Genomic DNA, 18,490 nt, shown 5'->3' with positions numbered 1-18,490 from the left:
GTACATCATACAATTGTATGTACAAGTCATTTGCAATTGCCACATGCAGTAAATACGTCACCGGTAATTGGTAATTTTGTTTGTTATAGAATTGATAGTTTAAAAATAATGTACATGTACATACAATTATACATGTAAATATTTAAACATATTGGAACGGCGCCGCGATCATGAAAACCGGGAAATTGCGGGAAATTGAACAAATACCCTAATAGTATCAATGCATTTAATAAAAGAAATGATTTCATTTTCTTTCTTACATTTTTATAGCTATAAATTAGATGAACGTATATCTACTCGGATTAAATTTATTAACTAAGAAAGCCTATTATAGTGAACCTAACGGTTTCCATTTAGGTATAATATATTTTTGTTCACTGAAGACCAAGTTCCGTATTTCATTCTAAATACATGCATGCATGTAATTTATAAATTAGATATAATTGATTGTTACAAACTGAATGGTTTGTCAAAATCTTTTCAAGTAAACACATTCAATACAGTGATTCAATATCCACTGATATATAGGATATAAAAACGCTCAGATATAAGTAAGTTGCCGTGGCGCAGAGGATGTGCGGTGATGCCAGTAAACTAAGGGTCCCAGGTTCAATTCTCCCCGCGGCCGGTTTTTTTTTTTTGTGGTTTTTTTTTTCATTTTTCTTTCTAGAACAAAAACCGTTTTAATACCTTTTCTTTCATAAAGTTAATACATTTTGTTGGAAATTAAGCACAATATTGAATTAAATTTGTTTTAATGGCTTAAAGGTGGCTTAAAGGTAGCTTAAAGGTGGCTTAAAGGTGGCTTAAAGAAGTTTGGACATTAAGGACCTATAAGTTGTCCTTAAAGGTGGCTTAAAGGTGGCTTAAAGATAGTCTTTAAGCTGCCTTTAAGCCATCTTTACGCTTTATTTAAGCCACCTTTAAGCAATACTTATAGCTTAAAGGTAGCTTAAAGGTGGCTTAAAGATCGTCTTTAAGCTACCTTTAAACACCTTTAAGCTATCTTTAAGGAGGACTTAAAGATGGTCATTCATCCTGTGATATGACAAAAGTAAACAGCATAATGAAGAGTATATTATATGTATGAAGGTAGCGAATTTTGTACAAAAAATACATTATCCGCGTTAATTGGTCGTGTAATTTCTATTTCTGTACAAAGTGCTTTATAGTCCGCATTCAGGAACACTTAAGAAAACATTTTACTGTATAAACTTCTACTTTCATTCTTGAATCATTTACATGTAAATAATTATATATTAATACAGAATAGAAGCACGTGAATTGTAAAAAATTCAGAGTCTTAGACAGATGGAACAACCAAGTGTTCTATGTATGCAAAAGTTTAACCGTGGTTACTTAAACTACATGAGGTACTTGGATGTGCAAGGTAATCATCGATTAATTAGGAAATAATCAACGTACAAAAATCAGAAAGGCCGGTGTAGAATTGCGCATTTTAATCAATCAAGAAGTATTTATTTCAGTACAACTTTTTTTTATTTCGATAAAAAGAAAAAAAAAGATTAATTTTTTTAAGTATAACAAATACGGCAGGTGATGATCAAATACGGCAGGTGATGATCAAATCTAATAAAGCCTGAAGTACTTTTTGATAGATTTGATCACACCCGACAGCATTTGATCACCTTAAAATACTCAAAGAATGATTACTAATTACTTATATTTATATAGTTTTTGGCAGTTGTAGGATTAAACATGTAAGGGTTGTTACACGGTTTGACGACGGTGCGCCTTGCGCGCCAGAGGCAACTGTGTAACAATCATTTTTTCGCATAGTCTTTGTTTCTAGATTAAATGATTAAACTTATCAGGGTTTGATTGGTAAGGACTGTTATAAATAAACAGTAATTAGTGTTCTGAAATATATTCACTTTTTTGTATGTGGATGAAAAGTAACAGAATGGAAATTATTTAACTTTCTTTTTTGTAATCACTTGTACAGTTTATTTTAATAAATCACCATGAAATGTTCTTAATTTACATTTTACTTAAATAATTTGTCTGTTATACATCCTATGAAAAAGGCTGTCTTATAGCTGACCTTGGTGATTGGTCCCATAATTAATTAATATTTTCCATTCAAAAAGCCCCGTGCATAGATCGGTAATATACAACGGGCAATTAAATGGAAGTTTGCGGTCATTAGAGTGGAACCATGCAACAATGACTGAAATATTAATACATGAAACGTATATATGTTACAAAGTTGATTCGTAGTACCTGTTATAACATACTTGTGTACAAAGGTATTGAAAAATGTTAATATTCCTTGATAGAGTTATAGCGAATTCTTACTCTTTACATTGGGGAATAGTTTCTCCAGATCCATTTGTAATGAAGTTGAGTAACAAAAACAAAAAATTTGCTGCCTCGCATTTTTGTCCGATTGATTCCATTTTGTTCAAAATTATACTTGATAGATCGGTACAAATGTCAAATAATATGACGATGTATTGGTGATGTTTAGATTAAAACTTCCTTTTTCCTGTTGTATAGTAAAACAATTAAAATTAATGTGAGCAATAAACACATATTTGATGAATTTAGTTATTCAAAGGGACATGGTCACGATTTTAATTTTCTGCTTTATTTATTTACAATGCTTTAGAAATGCATTTCTAATGATCAAATGAAGTTTGGGTGCCAGTCGATGAGTTTTAAGCAAGATACATGGCTCACAATTCTTCGTCATGTAAACAAGGCTCGTGCCCTGTTTTTGTTTACATGGTTCAATATACCAGTAAAAAAAATTTATTCAAGCTGATTTGTCTATTTTCTTAATATTCATATTAAGCATAAATAAACAGTTCCTAACGATTAACACATTTGTTTGAGGTCTGAAACTGGAATTTTCACTTCAACGTTCAAAATGTAAAGAAACCGCCTTGTTTACATAGCGAAGAATTGTAAACACTGTAACTCGCTTATAACTCAATAAATGACACTCAAATTTTGGTTACCTATTCAAAATGCCTTACTGAAGCATTGTAAACATTAACATCGAAAAAAAAATATGTCCACAATCGTGACCATGCCCCTTTAAGTCATAGGCATCTATTTACATTCAGTGTATATTTCCCCTTATGTTTGCATTGGAAGTCTGCAACGTTCAATTTTTTATGAATACCCTTTGCTAATTCATGCGCCATGAGCACAAATACAAACGTCACTACGTGTTTTGAGTATATTTATTTATGCAAGATTAAATAAAACGTTCAACCTTACATTACCAATTTGAGATGTACTTTTGAAAAATAATCATTAAACTATATCTACTCCTTAATGAAAAAAGATTTTTCTTTATACAATTTCTAGCAGTACATTTTTAGCTGCGGGAGCGTACTAGATAGCATGTTAAGATGATTGTTCCATGTTTGTTTCATATCCCTGACTGAGAGCTTATATAATGGGTTTACAGCGACGATACACATAATATTATACTGTATGTCATACAGAAAGCATCATTATGAATATAAATATAAGCAATGAATGCTTATTTTTAGATGTCGAATGCGGTGCAGACAAATTATTATTCAATTTGTTTGCACCGCATTGGTGTGTCATAGGACCGATGACATCCACAAATAAGCATTCAATGCTTAAAACGACCTCGACTTTTATTACGAGTTCATGTTTAATCGTTTCACTTTAGTCGAGGGCATAACGAGTTACTATGAAACATATATATATTAGATTCATGTGTTTTCATGTAATATTTCACTTAAAATATATAAAATGTGTAACCGGAACCAGTACGACAAGGGCAATAACTCCTGTGGTCGAGCTGACCCTTATTTCAAATACTGGCTCAGTTAAAATCAACCCAGGTAGGTGGATTGCTGAACTATTATGGTCAACACTTGAAATGGAAAACACAAGTAAAATTAAAGGTGGAATGCTACACCAAAATTTTATTTTATGGATCGTTAGAATATCATTTCAAGTTGACTTAAGTCAGAAATACTAAAAAAGAAAATTATTATGAAAATAGGTATAATCTGAATTTATAATGAACTGATATTACAATGGATACTTAATGGTTAATTAAATTCTACAATTAATCTTAAAAAAAAATACAAGTAAATGCAAAAATGTCAAATAATTGACAAATAACAAAATATGTCCCTTCTGGGCAACAACACAGTCTAAAAATAGATTAAAAAATAGATTCAATTAGAAAAGGAACGAGCCATATATTTATGCCTAAAAAAATATAGTACCTCCATGAAAACAAATATGTCTATGTATTATAAGAGAACCTTCCTTATAATTACAACACCTTGAACCAGGACTTGGTAAGGGAAAAACTTAGCTTACATTTGGAAACCTAAAGGAAATACGTTTATACTTTAAAGTTCTGAAATAAGTCCTAACTTCCTAACGTTAACAAAAATCATGCTTTATCTGTGCTTATTAACAAGATCCATTCAGAGCTTTTCACCAGGAGGTTTGTGTGCTTAAAATGAAAGGGAAACCTACCAGAATGTAGTCAATCCCTTACCAAGAGAGAGAAAAATAACCAAACACTCTTTTATATATACCTGGATTCTATTCACTTATTTTAACCAATGAAATCCAAAGAAGGAAGCTGACTTGGCCAACCAGAAACTAGGTAACTTACATGTACACATCAAGGCAATTGTGGCAACATGGATATATATACTATTTCCTGTTTTTCAAAACATGTAAACTATAAATAATGAAAAATACTGGGAAATGAATTACCTAAAGTAAGTTTTTGAATTGCATAATATTATTTAATAATCTGTTGAAACTGCCAGGTATATAAATATAAGGAAACTGAGTAAAAAACAAAATCTAAACAACTACACGTGAATATATATTAAGAATAGCTATTCAGAGACAGTTTTTTTATGAGTAAGGAAAACATTTTGAGTCCTTCCTGCTCCCTTTAAATTTGGGAGCTCCGTTCCCTTGTACCTAGCATTTACCCTTGTCATTATTGTGCTCTTATATTTTGTAACGTTTACACCTGACGTGCATAATCTTTGTTTTTCACTAGCACTGACTGTTTTTATATGATAAACTACCTCAACGTCTTTTTCGAAATTTCAAAGTCTCTTTACTCTCTATCATTGAATGAGTTTAATGGTAGAATCAAAATCAATCCGAGAGAATTTTCTATTGATAAACAAGAGGCGAATGGGCAACATCGCCCACATGAGCAACGATATAACCATAATTAAACCAGCTTAATGGAGTAATAAACAAATATCTGGACAATGTAGTAAATTAGGTCCTGTATTAAAAAGAGGTTTGTTTTTACATTTCTCTCAAGATATTCGTATAATTTAGAGTCTCTCTAGAACAGAAAGATTGCATAGACAATCCACATACTAATGAGCATTGCAGGTCTCAAGAAGATCTTAATCAATTGTTCATCTTTATATAACCTACTCCCTTGTTGGGCACAATAAGTTTCTAAGGGGTAACAGTCTAAACAATTAAGAATTGACAATATATATCAAGAAGCTTGCATATAACTACATGCAATACCATATTAATCGAGTTCTTGAGAAAAAAATAAATTCTGTTCTTGTGTAAAATGGGACCCTTCACCCCAATGTGACCCCACTCTACCCCTGATTATCATGATTTGAAAATCTTGAATTATTACACTGGAGTTACATGTTGTCTTGCAAATCTGATCGAGTAGATTTTTTTCTATACAATTCTATGTAAAAATTCACCATGCTCCACAAAATGACCAACCCTACCCTCATGGATCATAATTTGAACAAACTTGAATCTTCACTACCTGAGGATTCTTCCACAGAAGTTTCAGCTTAACTGGGCAATTGTTTTTTTTTTTTTATAGATTTTTTCTCTATCATGCATATATTGCGATGTATAAATCAAACCCCTCATTGTGGTCTACTCTACCCTGAGGACTTTGGTTTGACAAAGATAGATCTTTACTACCTAAGGATGCTTCCACACAAATTACATATTCTCTGGTCAATTGGTTCTTGAGAAGATTATCAAATTAACAATAATCTTTCATTATCTACCCTTGAAAGAAGATGTGGCCTTTCATTTAATAAAACTCAACCTCATTTACAGAACAATGTTTTGTGCCAAGTTTGGGTAAAAGTGACTCAGAGATTCTTAAGAAGTCAAAAATGTAAAAAGTTAACATAAGGACAGACAGACGGGCAGATGCCGGACAAGCTAAATTGAGCTTGAAATAGAACTTTTATTTACAAGGTATGAATGATAATCTGAGTGCAGGATTCAAAAGTAATTTGAAATTCACCCAAACTCTGCTTTCAGTTTGATTTGCATCAAGTTTTGTTTAACAAGGCATCACTGATTACTTTCTTCGAATCACTTTAAAATTCACTAATTACTTCATTCCTTCACCGAATAACCTAATCAAAGATTTGCCTCCCTCTCTCTTTAAGTTACTTTCTCTCTCTCTGTCTGTAAACCTGGACATTCTCACACATGTAAATTTTTTCCTGTATTGGTAGATATATAATGAGTTATTCCCAATTACCCCCACATAGCAGATTATAAATATCAGGGATATATAACTTGACATTAAATAAAATAGTGGGTTAGAGCAAAGGGAAATAACTCAGTCTTACACTACTATCCACATGATCCAGCAAAGAAATAAAAATACATTAATTGATTATAGAGTTAAGAATTAACATATACCAGTTTTTCACATTGTAGAGCCCAAATAAAAGATGTTTCAAAATGTCAAATACATGAAGATGGTGAATATTACAATATATTTCAAAGAGTTTTTAGAAACCATGCACAGTGATTTATTACAAAATGTTACAAATTACAATTAAATCAATCACATTTAATATTGTAAATTGTCAACAATAATCGATTCTTTTCAGCCACAAGAAACCTGCAAGACATACCTTATGGCCAAATAAATTTTCATTTCAAGATATCAATGTACATGTAACCATAATCAGCAAAACTAGTGTGTGGTATGTTATTAGTTAAAGTGCCATTTTGTACATGCCAATGCATCCTACATGAAACTGGCTTTGGGAACTTGCAATAATGATTGTGGGCCATTACACAATAATCTATAGTTAACAACAAGCCACACAGCCAAGATAGCCTCATAGCTGAGTGGTTGACTTTTTGTTCCCAGAATCTCAATGAACAAGTTCATTTCTCTACTTTCCAGCAAGATATCATGTTTGCTGTCACAAACATATATTCTGATTTCCTTTTTATCATTAGTTGCAGCTATACTGGGCAAAAAAGAAATAATCCAAGTTACATGTAAGATGTCTCTGTTTCCGTAGGAATGAAAACACAGTGATATGTGCAAGCGTTTGACTACAAAATCCATGTTCTTCAATATGTTTTTGTTTCACCTCAGAATTCCATAGATTCATGTCCGAATTCGTTTTCTGAAGAGCCCACATGAACAAGGCATTCATCACATCCGAGAACAATATCCAGTGATCGGGGCAAACCATCTGTGTTCCCTGTAATAAACATATAAAAGCAGTGCAATAGAAAGTAGAATTGTACATTACATGTTAAACAATAGTTTCTGGTGCTATTGAGAATATATTCTAGGGTGATTTGTTAATAAAAATAAAACATACTTATTCTTCACTTAACATGGATTTGCAGACTCTTTATACTGAACCAGCTTAAAAACTTGATTGGTACATGTACTTGGTTTACATTATTTACATCAGTATGTGTTTATTTTGCTCTGTGTCATCATGGTCATAAACTTTTCATTCCACCATGTAAAAAGTATCAATGTTTTTGATTGAACATCAGTGATGCCCCAAATGTTTTTTTTTCAAATACATTGTGACTAGACATCATTGAGATGGTGACCCTCTCTAAGGGCTCTGTTCAAATAATGGACAATAAACTGAAAGGGCTAACAGGATCAAGGTTTCAAAATCACTATACACAACTCTCAGAATGCAAGTTAGAATACTCAAACTGTGAGTAAAAATTTTCGGACCTTGAAAAAAACTTGCAAGTTGATTATTCTTATTAACTTTCTCCGAAAAAATGTTGATCCATATCTGGTTTCAGTCATTTTCTTTTTAGTTATTGTTTATATCTGCCATTTTTAAATAAACAATGGTGCTGATGGCAACAGTTACAGTAATGATGATTTGGTACCCAAAACTTCCACTTTGAACAGAATAAAATCATTTGAAAACTGTGAGTAGCCTGATAAAATTGTAAGAATTTGTTGGTACATTGTACCGGTACTCGCAATTACATGCAAGTTGTATATAGGGTTAGCTGGGAATAACCAGTGTAATTTTAAATTACAACTTGTACATATATTTAGGGAGTTTTACCCCTGAGAATAAGGATGGAAAACCTGTTTTCATAACACTTTTATGTGCAGTTAGCCTTACAAACTAGAGCTATACTGACTATTAAAGCTGCTTAGTCAGATACATTATATCAAATTTTATGTGCACTATAAAATGATAGCTTTGTTGATTATGTGTATGATTATAATAGGCATTAAAGTAGTTTTCCAAGTTCTTTGAGCCAGAATTCAATGATCACATGATAAAAAAAAATTGTTTACAGAACAAACTTTACATAGATTTACCTCATTATTTTGTCCCCTATTAAGATTTAAATTGTCCCAAAGTCAAAGCAGGTATGATTGTAATAAATCTTTCAAATTCACTATAAATTATAAAGAAATTAAGATTTCAAAAATGTTTATGGGAATTAAAAACTAAACCATATACATTTTTTCATTCATCTGTCTGAAATCTTTTGTGTTTACTATTGATGCATAACATGCAGTGAATAAATTAACCCAATCAATCGGGATAGGAAACAATGCAGCTCTTTTTTCAAACATGCCTAAGAGCACTTGACTTTGTTTTTATGTGTTCTTCTAAAGAAATTATTTTTATTTACTTTAAGGTAGCTCCATACTCGTAAAATTCTCTGAGGAAAGTTGAAAAACCGAACTGAGTTCAACTTACCGTAATAGACTTAAATGTCATCAATTGTTAGAAAAAATATACATGTCACCCACTTTTTGAGATGCCAGATAAACATAAACTAAAGCATATTTTAGCATTAGAAAAATGTATTTTTTTTTTGTTAAAAGTAAAATCTTGTAGGCAGAAATTTGTTTTTCTTGTTTAATTTTAAGTCAATTTTATCAGAAAAAAAAAATTACAAAAATATTTTAAAATTAATCGTTGGAATAAGAAAAACTATAGCATTTAGACACACAACTGAAAGAACGGTCAGAAAAAGAGTTATTTCCCCTTTGCATACTATTAGATAAAATATATAAAAATTTGGAAATTTAGTATAAAATTAAGTGCGAAAATATCTTGAACCTACCAATAATTCTAATTACATCCATGTGATTATATTCACATAAAATAAATAAAACTATCTTGCACAATTTTTAAAGAATTCAAAGTTTTACAAAAAAGTGTGACATCACAGAACACTGGATCTACTTTAAATGTTTATATCTTTGAAAGGACAATCGAAGCTGCTGGTATACATGTAAATAGGTAAAAAACTTATTACATGTTAATTTAAGGTAATAGGTTTGCTTAGAAAAGTATATAAAATTGTAATAGCCAACATATCGGACCAGGCAGCTTAAACGAATTAAAGAAGATTTTCTGTTTCACTGCAAACAATTTTAGAAAGCACCTAAAATAACAATATTTACATTCTACTGTGTTTTTCCATTAAATTCTGTGATCTTCAAATGCCTCTAAATGCAACAAGTAGTCAAAGGTCAAATTGACGATTTTTATTATGACGTCACAAACGCTGAACGCTACAAACTGCAACGTCACAAGCGAAAATCAAAGTTCACGCTTATGGCTGTTACTGTGGCTCTTCCATTAATATTAACTTACCCTTAGAATAAGATAGGAATTTTAAGGCATGAATCACATTTGCAGACAAGGCAAGAAGTTAAAAAAATGTAAATATAAGCATTAAATCTTGATTTTTTGAAGTATACACTCTCATAACTGCCGCGGTGTGTGCATACAAATTTTCATAACGCGCTAATGCGCGTTACTCAATTTGTATGCACACACAGCGGCAGTTATGAGAGTGTATACTTCAAAAAATCATGATTCAATGCTATATTGTGAATTTTCTTGTATATGGGAAATGAAATAATACTGTGCTTTTAACACCAGGTAAATAATGTACAGATTTCCAAAACTGCAAGCACTGGACAAGTATGACATCAATTGGTTTGATTTTGTTATTTAGATTTTTAGATAATACCTGTAAACATACTCTATATCCTGTTGTATTTTATCACAAATAATCTATTTCATAACTTGTATCTGGTTTAATATGAAGTTCAATAAAATATTGTTATTACCAGGTAATATAGGCAAAAAAGTGTGATTATGTATTACTAAGCTTTTTTTTGGCATAACTTCTCAATTTTCCTATATAAAAAAACTAAAATCAATTGAAAAAATCATTGAAAGCTTGGAAAAATGGCAATTAGAATAGAAGGGAAAATTAATTACATTTTTTAATTATCAGTGAGTATATTAATTGGAACATTATAAATTTAATGCAAGTAGATCTAACGTGACTTTAATAAATAGTAATGTTCATGATTAAAGGGCAATTACTCTAGCAAAAATTGGTACACTAACATTTTGTTAACATCAGGGTATCAAAACATTGTTTGGCAAATCATTATTTTAAGCCGATATCTTGTAAATATCAGAAAGTCTATTATGGCAAGTGTCATAGTCAAAGCAAGATACAGTGTATCAATAATTATTATTTTCCAATATACCACCTAACATCTCATTTAGAGAGACAGTACCGCGCATCTTATCAAAAAATCGACTTGAAAAAATTTTCCGATCAGGTTTGGTATTTTTGTACTACTCATGAATGTGTAAACTTTCAGAAAATTAAAAAGTTCTCCATGAAATAAAGCTAATTATTTCTGAATCATCAAAATTAATAATTACGTACAACCTATCAAATATTTACAATGCAAAGGGTTACGGGGTTCAGCCTTCAATACTATAATGCATGTGTATTTACTGTAAACAAAACACATGCAGGGCTCCCAAAGATTCTACTGGACATGTTTGTTAATAAAAATATATTTACATTCGGAGAGTATTCTTTCCTTTTTTTCTTAAGAAAATTCATTGTACTTCACAGCTGTATAGATACCTACATGGCTGAAATTTGCATAATGATGTCAGAATCTAGTTCTATATAACCAGTTTGAAACGATTACATCCGCGTATGAATATACACATCCTAGGACTACTTTTTAAAACCCATCAAAAACAACTTTTTAATTACATTTGAGAAATAACTATTCATTTTTGTTTTGTTTTCTCATTTATATCTAATATACACACATCGTCTGAATAAAGGTTGTATATTTCACTAAAATGGCATATGAGACTGAGATGGGAAATTTTAAGTTAGAAACAGATTTTCTCTTAATTCCAATAATGGACAACAAGTTTGATACAATTGATGATGAGTTTTGGGGGCAACTTGTATGCAGTGAAATTACAGAGGATATTTCACAAAATATTTCACAAAACCTATTGAAGCCTGCAATAACTGATCTCCCCCCCCCTCCCCCCCACCTGAAACACCATCAGCTCCTAGCAGATTCAAACAAAGTACAGAAGGAGAGATCAACAAATACTTTAATTGGTGCTCGCCAAACAGAGTCAACAAAGAAAAACACTAAATGGGGATGCAAAATATTTCAAGGTAAAACTCTATAATTTTTTTGGTGTAATTCCATAAGTAAATAATAGGGAATTTTGGACAAACAATGTAGATTACAGTCAATTATTCCTTTGGCAACATCTTTTGTCAACAACAGGAGTTGAACCTGTTCCTCTCTCCTATTTTAAAAGGAAAGTGTGCACCAATACACCATGCAGACTTTTAAGATGGAATAATGTTGCGTAATGAATATGTACCGTATAACGGGTAATTTTTACTGCTGTAATTATTTACAAATTTGTCATAAAATAGGGTGATTTGAATTTTTACGCGTTATTTTTTTACGAATTGGACATATCCGTAAAAATTAAAACCATCTGTGGTAAAATGGGGAAATATCACCGTGACTTTGTTACAGTTGACACATATACAAATCAGAAAATCGTTTTTCTGTTAACGATTCCTTATATTTATAGCTAGGGATGTCAAATTGGTCAATTTTTAGTACTCGGTTACTCGGACGTTTTTCCGATCGAGTACCCGGGTAGTACCCGGTACTCGGTAAGAGTGTAAATAAATATGAACAAGTACGTTGGTAACTGTAAAAACTTGGTCACTTTTGTAGGAATTCCTCCTTATGTTTAAGACAAATGTGATTTACCATGTTTGTCGTTCCCCCCGTATAGAATAAGCTAGTTTACTCGCACAGCTGATATTTTACGTTTTTTGAATCTTCAGTTCTTTTAAAATATTTCCAGACCTTTGAGGTTTAGGTCTGTTCAATTTCTCTACTGTGTGCTATCTAATTTATATAATAGACTATATAAACGACGATGTTCAGTGAAAACCAATCATTAAAGTAAGCCAAAAAATAAGGGTCGAAGACAGCCAAAGGTGAGAAAAGCTAGGTAACAGGTGCTTGGTCACAATAATTACTATATAAACACTGCCACAGGCGATAACGGTCTTTTAGCATATTTAGAGGCGTAGGAAATCCTAATAACTGTATGTACAAGTGCAATGGACGTTTTAAGTTTTAAAACCAATGTTTTAATGCATTATTAAATAAACTTAGAAATATTAAAAAATATACATCAGAGTAACCGAGTACCGATTTTAGTATTCAATACTCTGACGTTCGATCGAGTACCCGGTTAACCGGGTACTTGTTGACATCCTTACTATAATTATATACATTTACCTTGATTTCATATGTGATATACACTTTACTTATTCCTATTTATCTGGGTATCATCATTGATGTACACAATGTGCTCGTCTCAGTTCGATTTACCGGGAAAAGAAGAAAGACAACTCCATTTCCAAAAAAATTTCTCTCTCTCTTTCTTTCTCTCCCAACCAAAAAAGACATCTAGCTACTAACGTGGATTTATACGTGGTTTTAAAAAATACTCAAGACTGACTGAAAGATCTAAACTGTTATCACCACCTGACCAAAAACGCCCAAATATACCTACATGTACATGTACAGCCGTCAGGGACTGAGCTGAAGGTCATGAACATTACTCTCATACGTACGATGTAGAAATTTACGTGCGGTGTTTTTTTACTTCTGTGAAAATTTATTACGGATTTATATAACTCGTAAAAATTAGTAAAAATTACCAGCACGTAAAAAATACCCGTTGTACGGTATGTCTGTATGTATGCATACAGAAAAAAAACTAAATGAAAAGTTTATCATTTGATAATAATCCAAAACAATATTACATAATTTATAGGGGCATAAATAAAAACTATGATTCTATTTAAACTATATATTTGAAAACAGATAATATCATTGTATTTCATTAACTAAGTATTTAAAATAAATAATGAAAAATTAAAACACACATTAAAATCTTTTCAATACAGATTGGAGCCTAGAGAGAAGTGGCAAAGATATTGATTTTGAGACGATATCACCCAATGAATCATCCAATAAATAAACTTTTGGAGCAATTCTACTGTGAGGCTAGACCTGCGAAATCTGGTGAACTCTACCATAGAAATCCCTGATAAATTTGAGAGGAGCAATCAACCGAAAACTTGCAGATATGATGAGAAATATTGATGTTGTCAAAGATAACAAATTTCATCCAATGTAGTTTTAAATGGCATGTTAAAAGAATGTGTCAAGGAAGGCACATCAAAACCAACTCAACACAAAGATCTCATTGACAAAAGTGACCTAGAAAAATTATCAACTTACTTCAAAGATGCACTGAGTAACCCAATCATATTGCGTTGGAGTGTATATTTCAATCTGGCCATCCATTTCCTTTCTCGGGCCAAGAATTTCACCATCAGCTGAAGTTGAATTCTTTTACATTTCATACGGATCAAAATGGTGAATATGCAATGATCAGTCACGAAATTCAACAGAAAAACCACCAGGGCAGTCTTCAAAATGTAGAAATGAACGTTGATAAACGCATGTACGCAACAGGTACCGATACTTGTCCAGTGAAAATGTTAAAGTTACTAATTGAGAAAACTGATGAATCCGCCACCTCCCTCTTCAACAAATACACAAATGATGCAGTGTCGCTTCCAAACAGTACATCAAAATGGTTCATAAATGTCCTTCTACAAAAGAGAACCTTTTCAAATTTTATGAAAGACATCAGCAAGGCAGCTGGGCTATCACAGATTTATACAGGGCATTGTCTAAGGGCGACTGCCATACAACATTTAAATGACGAAGGATACGAGGCCAGACACATACATGTAATGTACTTGTCTGATCATAAAAACGAGGGGTCTCTGCGATCTTACAACTGAAAAGTGTCATTAACACAGAAGTTATGTCTCAGTAGTTCATTATCGAAAATATTAAACCCATCCACTACCAGTTCATGCAGCACTGCCACAACAGACAGAGATAAACAAATGGCGATTTACGAATTTCCTCCATCTACCGGTAGGCCTATTAATCCAGCTGATGATGTCTTACAACTCTTACCTGTTACATGTAATCAAGCTCAGTCCTCTGTCAGCAATTTGGAAATGATCGATAATTCGAACCAAAGATGGTCCGTTTTCCAAAATTCTTCGTTCTCAAACTGCCACATTCACTTTCACAAGTAGACTGGTCCATTGAGCCTGATCACTTCCATTGAAAAAGTGACAACTCTGCCGTGAACAAACTGTTAAAAATGTTGTATTAAAAGTTTAAATCGTTGTTTATTGTTCAACGTTAATTCATATTCACTGATAAAAAGTTTAAATTGAGAAGTGACTTGTGATTTTTTACTTTTCAGATTCAGTATATGGGGATTACTTTTTTATCAATCAAAATATCAGCAACATAAAAAAGAATCACGGACAGCACAAAGTGACATCAGACTCAGTCTACCATACATAGAAAATGGGCTGTTTCTTTTGACTGACGTACTTATGTATATTAACAATGATTTAACTAAGTTCTATTACTTTTTATGATTAATTAAGTAATTAAATTAAAGAAAAATGTAAATATAAACAATGAAATGCTTTCTTTGGGGATTCATTCGGGTTATGAAGGTAGGGATCATTGCAGAAAAAATTTACATAACCCGCGGTAGCGGGTTATGTATTTTTTCTGCAATGTCGCTACCTTCATATCACGAATGAATCCCCAAAGAAAGCATTTTATTGTTTAAATGTCTTTTCTACTTCTCCCAGGTAATAATTGTTCAAAGTTTTTAAAATAACCACAATTATTATTTTGTAAGCATGTATTTTTTCGTGTTTATCGAAGGAGTTGCTACAACCTAAATTATTTTTTGTAAATGAGGCTCCTTGAGAGGTTATTTGACATAGTTATGTCTGTTTATTTTAAAATGAACTGGAATTGGTAAACCATGTACAAAGTAACGAGTAAGTAATGATGTGTTCCATTTAGAGAGTCCCTTTAACCTCGTATACCATGATGACCTTAGTCGGACGAAGATCTTGTAGTTTTCGGCATGTGTCAATTACTGTCAATCAAAGTCCACGTGGTACAAATAAACGATATAAGATTATTCTGGTTTGTACGACCCTTAAATTTCGGGAAGCTCATAATTACGTTAATTATATATGTAAAAGGAATTTTAATGCATTTCAACTATTACAATCACCTTTACTTCTTATTTCCTATTACGATACAATAGGTATATCTCAGGTTATTCACACGTGTTTTCAGCTGTACTGTCTCTTTAAAATCATCAGAATAGAAATTTATGCATGTCATACTTGCACAGAAAGAAAAAAAGAATATAAATACCTTATATGAGTATTAAATCACTAAGAGTTGATTTAGGAATTCTTTTTGTAGAATTTACATTTTGCAAACAATATAAAACATTTTGACTAGTCTTATTTTAAGACTGTTCCAATACAGAAACATCATATAGAAGCACTACAAGCACTCTCCAGATTTATATTCTTTAATAAATGTTTCCATAAAAACTTAAGACTTCAAACAAAACGATAAACGGCCTACTCGAAATGCTTCACAGTTAAAACAAAGTATTTCTCTCTTCTTTTTTTTTGACCACTATATTGCATTTTAATGTCAGAATTTTAAAATTCTACATACAGTACAAAATAAAATAGATTTAAAATTCAGAAAAAAATGATCAATTTCAGTAGATCTTTCGCTATAAGTTCAAAAATCTGCAAAATTTTATCCATATATTACCAACCCCCTTTTGTTGTTTTAAATTTTTCTCTATTCCTATTTACCCCCCCCCCCCCCCCCCCCCTTGTGGTACCACTTTTCTCCAGGGAATCAAGATCAAAATTCAATCTGCATGTGCACTGCTTTTACACAAGTTTCAGCTTTTTTTGGCTAAATACTTTAATTTCCAAATTTTTTTTTATAAAGATTTGTCTCTATACCTTCCCATGTAAAAATTTAACATCCCCCCCCCCTCCCCCAACCATATCCGGAAATCATGATTTGAACAATCTTGAATCAACATTGCCTGAGGATGCTTCCACACAAATTTGAGCTTTTCTGGCCAAATTGTTTTTAAGAAAAAGATTTTTAAAAATACCAAAAAAATTCAATAATTATAAATTAGACCCCCTTTACAGAAAGTGAGGCCCGTCCTTTAAAAAAACTAGAATCCCCTTCACCTAGTCATCCTTTGTGTCAAGTAAGGTTAAAATTGGCCAAATGATTCCAATGAAGATGAAAATGTGAAAAGTTTACAAAGACAACACCAATGACAACGACAGAAAATGGACAAATCTTGATGAGAAAAGCTAACATGAGCCCATAGCTCAGGTGAGCTAAAAAGTAAATGATAACAACATCAGACATATTTTGATACGAAAAGCTCACTTGATACTATAGAAAAAAAAGTTTTAAATCTTGGTATTCCCTGTCTTGAGACATTGACATGATCAATTATTACTTTTACAATTATTAATCAAGATATCCTGTGGTTTGTGTTGGGATGGATTTTGATCCACCAAGTTGCTTGTTTTCTATCATCCAAGCCTAATGTCAAGTGAATAAAAAGTTAAAACAAACAAAAAGTTGGATAAATCACACCTCAAAGCAAATCATCAGGATTCAGAGATTAATTAACATGATGTCATATTAAATTCAAACTTACTGAATCTGTTTCTGTTTGAATATCCATCTACATTTACTTGTGACATGTATTTCATATGTACCTACTGTCTTATGACTTTATGCTCACCTATACTTGTGTCACCCAGACCAGATGAATCATGATCAGGCTTATCAGATCCACACTGACAGAGTAACATCCCTTTGTACTGAGCAGACTGGTCATTCGTGTAATGGATCAGAGGGTGACAGCTTACAAACCAACTGCTCTGCTAGAACAACCGTTGACCTGGTCTTAGAGACGCCATTCTTCTCAAGGCATTATGGGAGTCTACAATATGTCAATGAATGTTACGCATCCATACATTAATTCATATATAAAATACATGTACTAGCTATTAAAAATGAAAAAATGGTACATGTAGATGACAGTTTTGCTTTAGCAGACCTCAAGCAAAAGCAGAGTGGATCTAAAGTAAACACAAATTTTATCAGAGTGGACCCCACCAAACCCTGACCAGACGCAAAGTGAACTCGAAGCTTTCGAGATCCGCTCTGCTGTTAGATAGAGTTAAGACAGTACTCTTGGTTATACATGTATGTACAGGGTGTCAGGACTGGGCTAAAATTTAATACGAGAAAGAACAGTTTAATTACTTCCAAAATCAGTATTCAGAATTTACTTAAATTCCAGGATTTATAATTATTCTAAGTTCAAATAATTTTCTGTTTTTTTTTCAATCAATACTTCACCTAATACAAGTATTTTTTAAGAATTAAGTAATTTAAGAAATCCTTCTTTGATCACTATGAGGTGATCAAATACAGTCTGGGGTGATCAAATGCAATAAAGCTCAATTGGTTTAAGTATAGTTTTGATCACATCCCACCACATATAAATATATAACAAGTTGTAGGGAATTTTCAAGTGTGGATCTAGAGGGGGTCATGGGGGGGAGGGGGTCCCGACCTCCCATGGAAAATCAAAATTTATCAAATTTACAGAATAAAATTATTGCAAATATGCCTCGGCCCGACCCCCCACCATCACCACAGCAAACACAATTACCCTTCGGTCCCCCTCCCCCCCCCCCCCCCCCGTAAAATTTTCTAGAACTTTGCATGATTTTCCTTTACAAAAAAGATTAAAGTACCCTTATCTTATGATAATGTTGAAAAATTGTGCAAAGTATTCCAAGT

At 32.2% G+C, this 18,490-nt stretch overlaps 1 long non-coding RNA gene across 2 annotated transcripts; it reads right to left on the bottom strand.

Moving 5' to 3' along the window:
• Positions 1-6,881: 6,881 nt before the first annotated feature.
• LOC128168743 (uncharacterized) lies at positions 6,882-17,587 on the bottom strand. Of its 2 annotated transcripts, XR_008241445.1 has the most exons (4): positions 17,421-17,587; positions 14,708-14,891; positions 13,955-14,331; positions 6,882-7,511 (listed from the first exon to the last, which is right to left on the bottom strand). It is a non-coding gene; the product is annotated as an uncharacterized LOC128168743 (long non-coding RNA). The 2 variants fall into 2 exon arrangements; XR_008241444.1 differs by having other exon boundaries at positions 13,955-14,891.
• Positions 17,588-18,490: the final 903 nt, after the last annotated feature.

The sequence above is a fragment of the Crassostrea angulata genome, unplaced genomic scaffold, assembly GCF_025612915.1.
Source record: "Crassostrea angulata isolate pt1a10 unplaced genomic scaffold, ASM2561291v2 HiC_scaffold_45, whole genome shotgun sequence".
Taxonomy (NCBI): domain Eukaryota; kingdom Metazoa; phylum Mollusca; class Bivalvia; order Ostreida; family Ostreidae; genus Magallana; species Magallana angulata.
The sequence above is the reverse complement of the archived record's forward strand: the minus strand, read 5'-3'. Positions and strand labels throughout refer to the sequence as shown.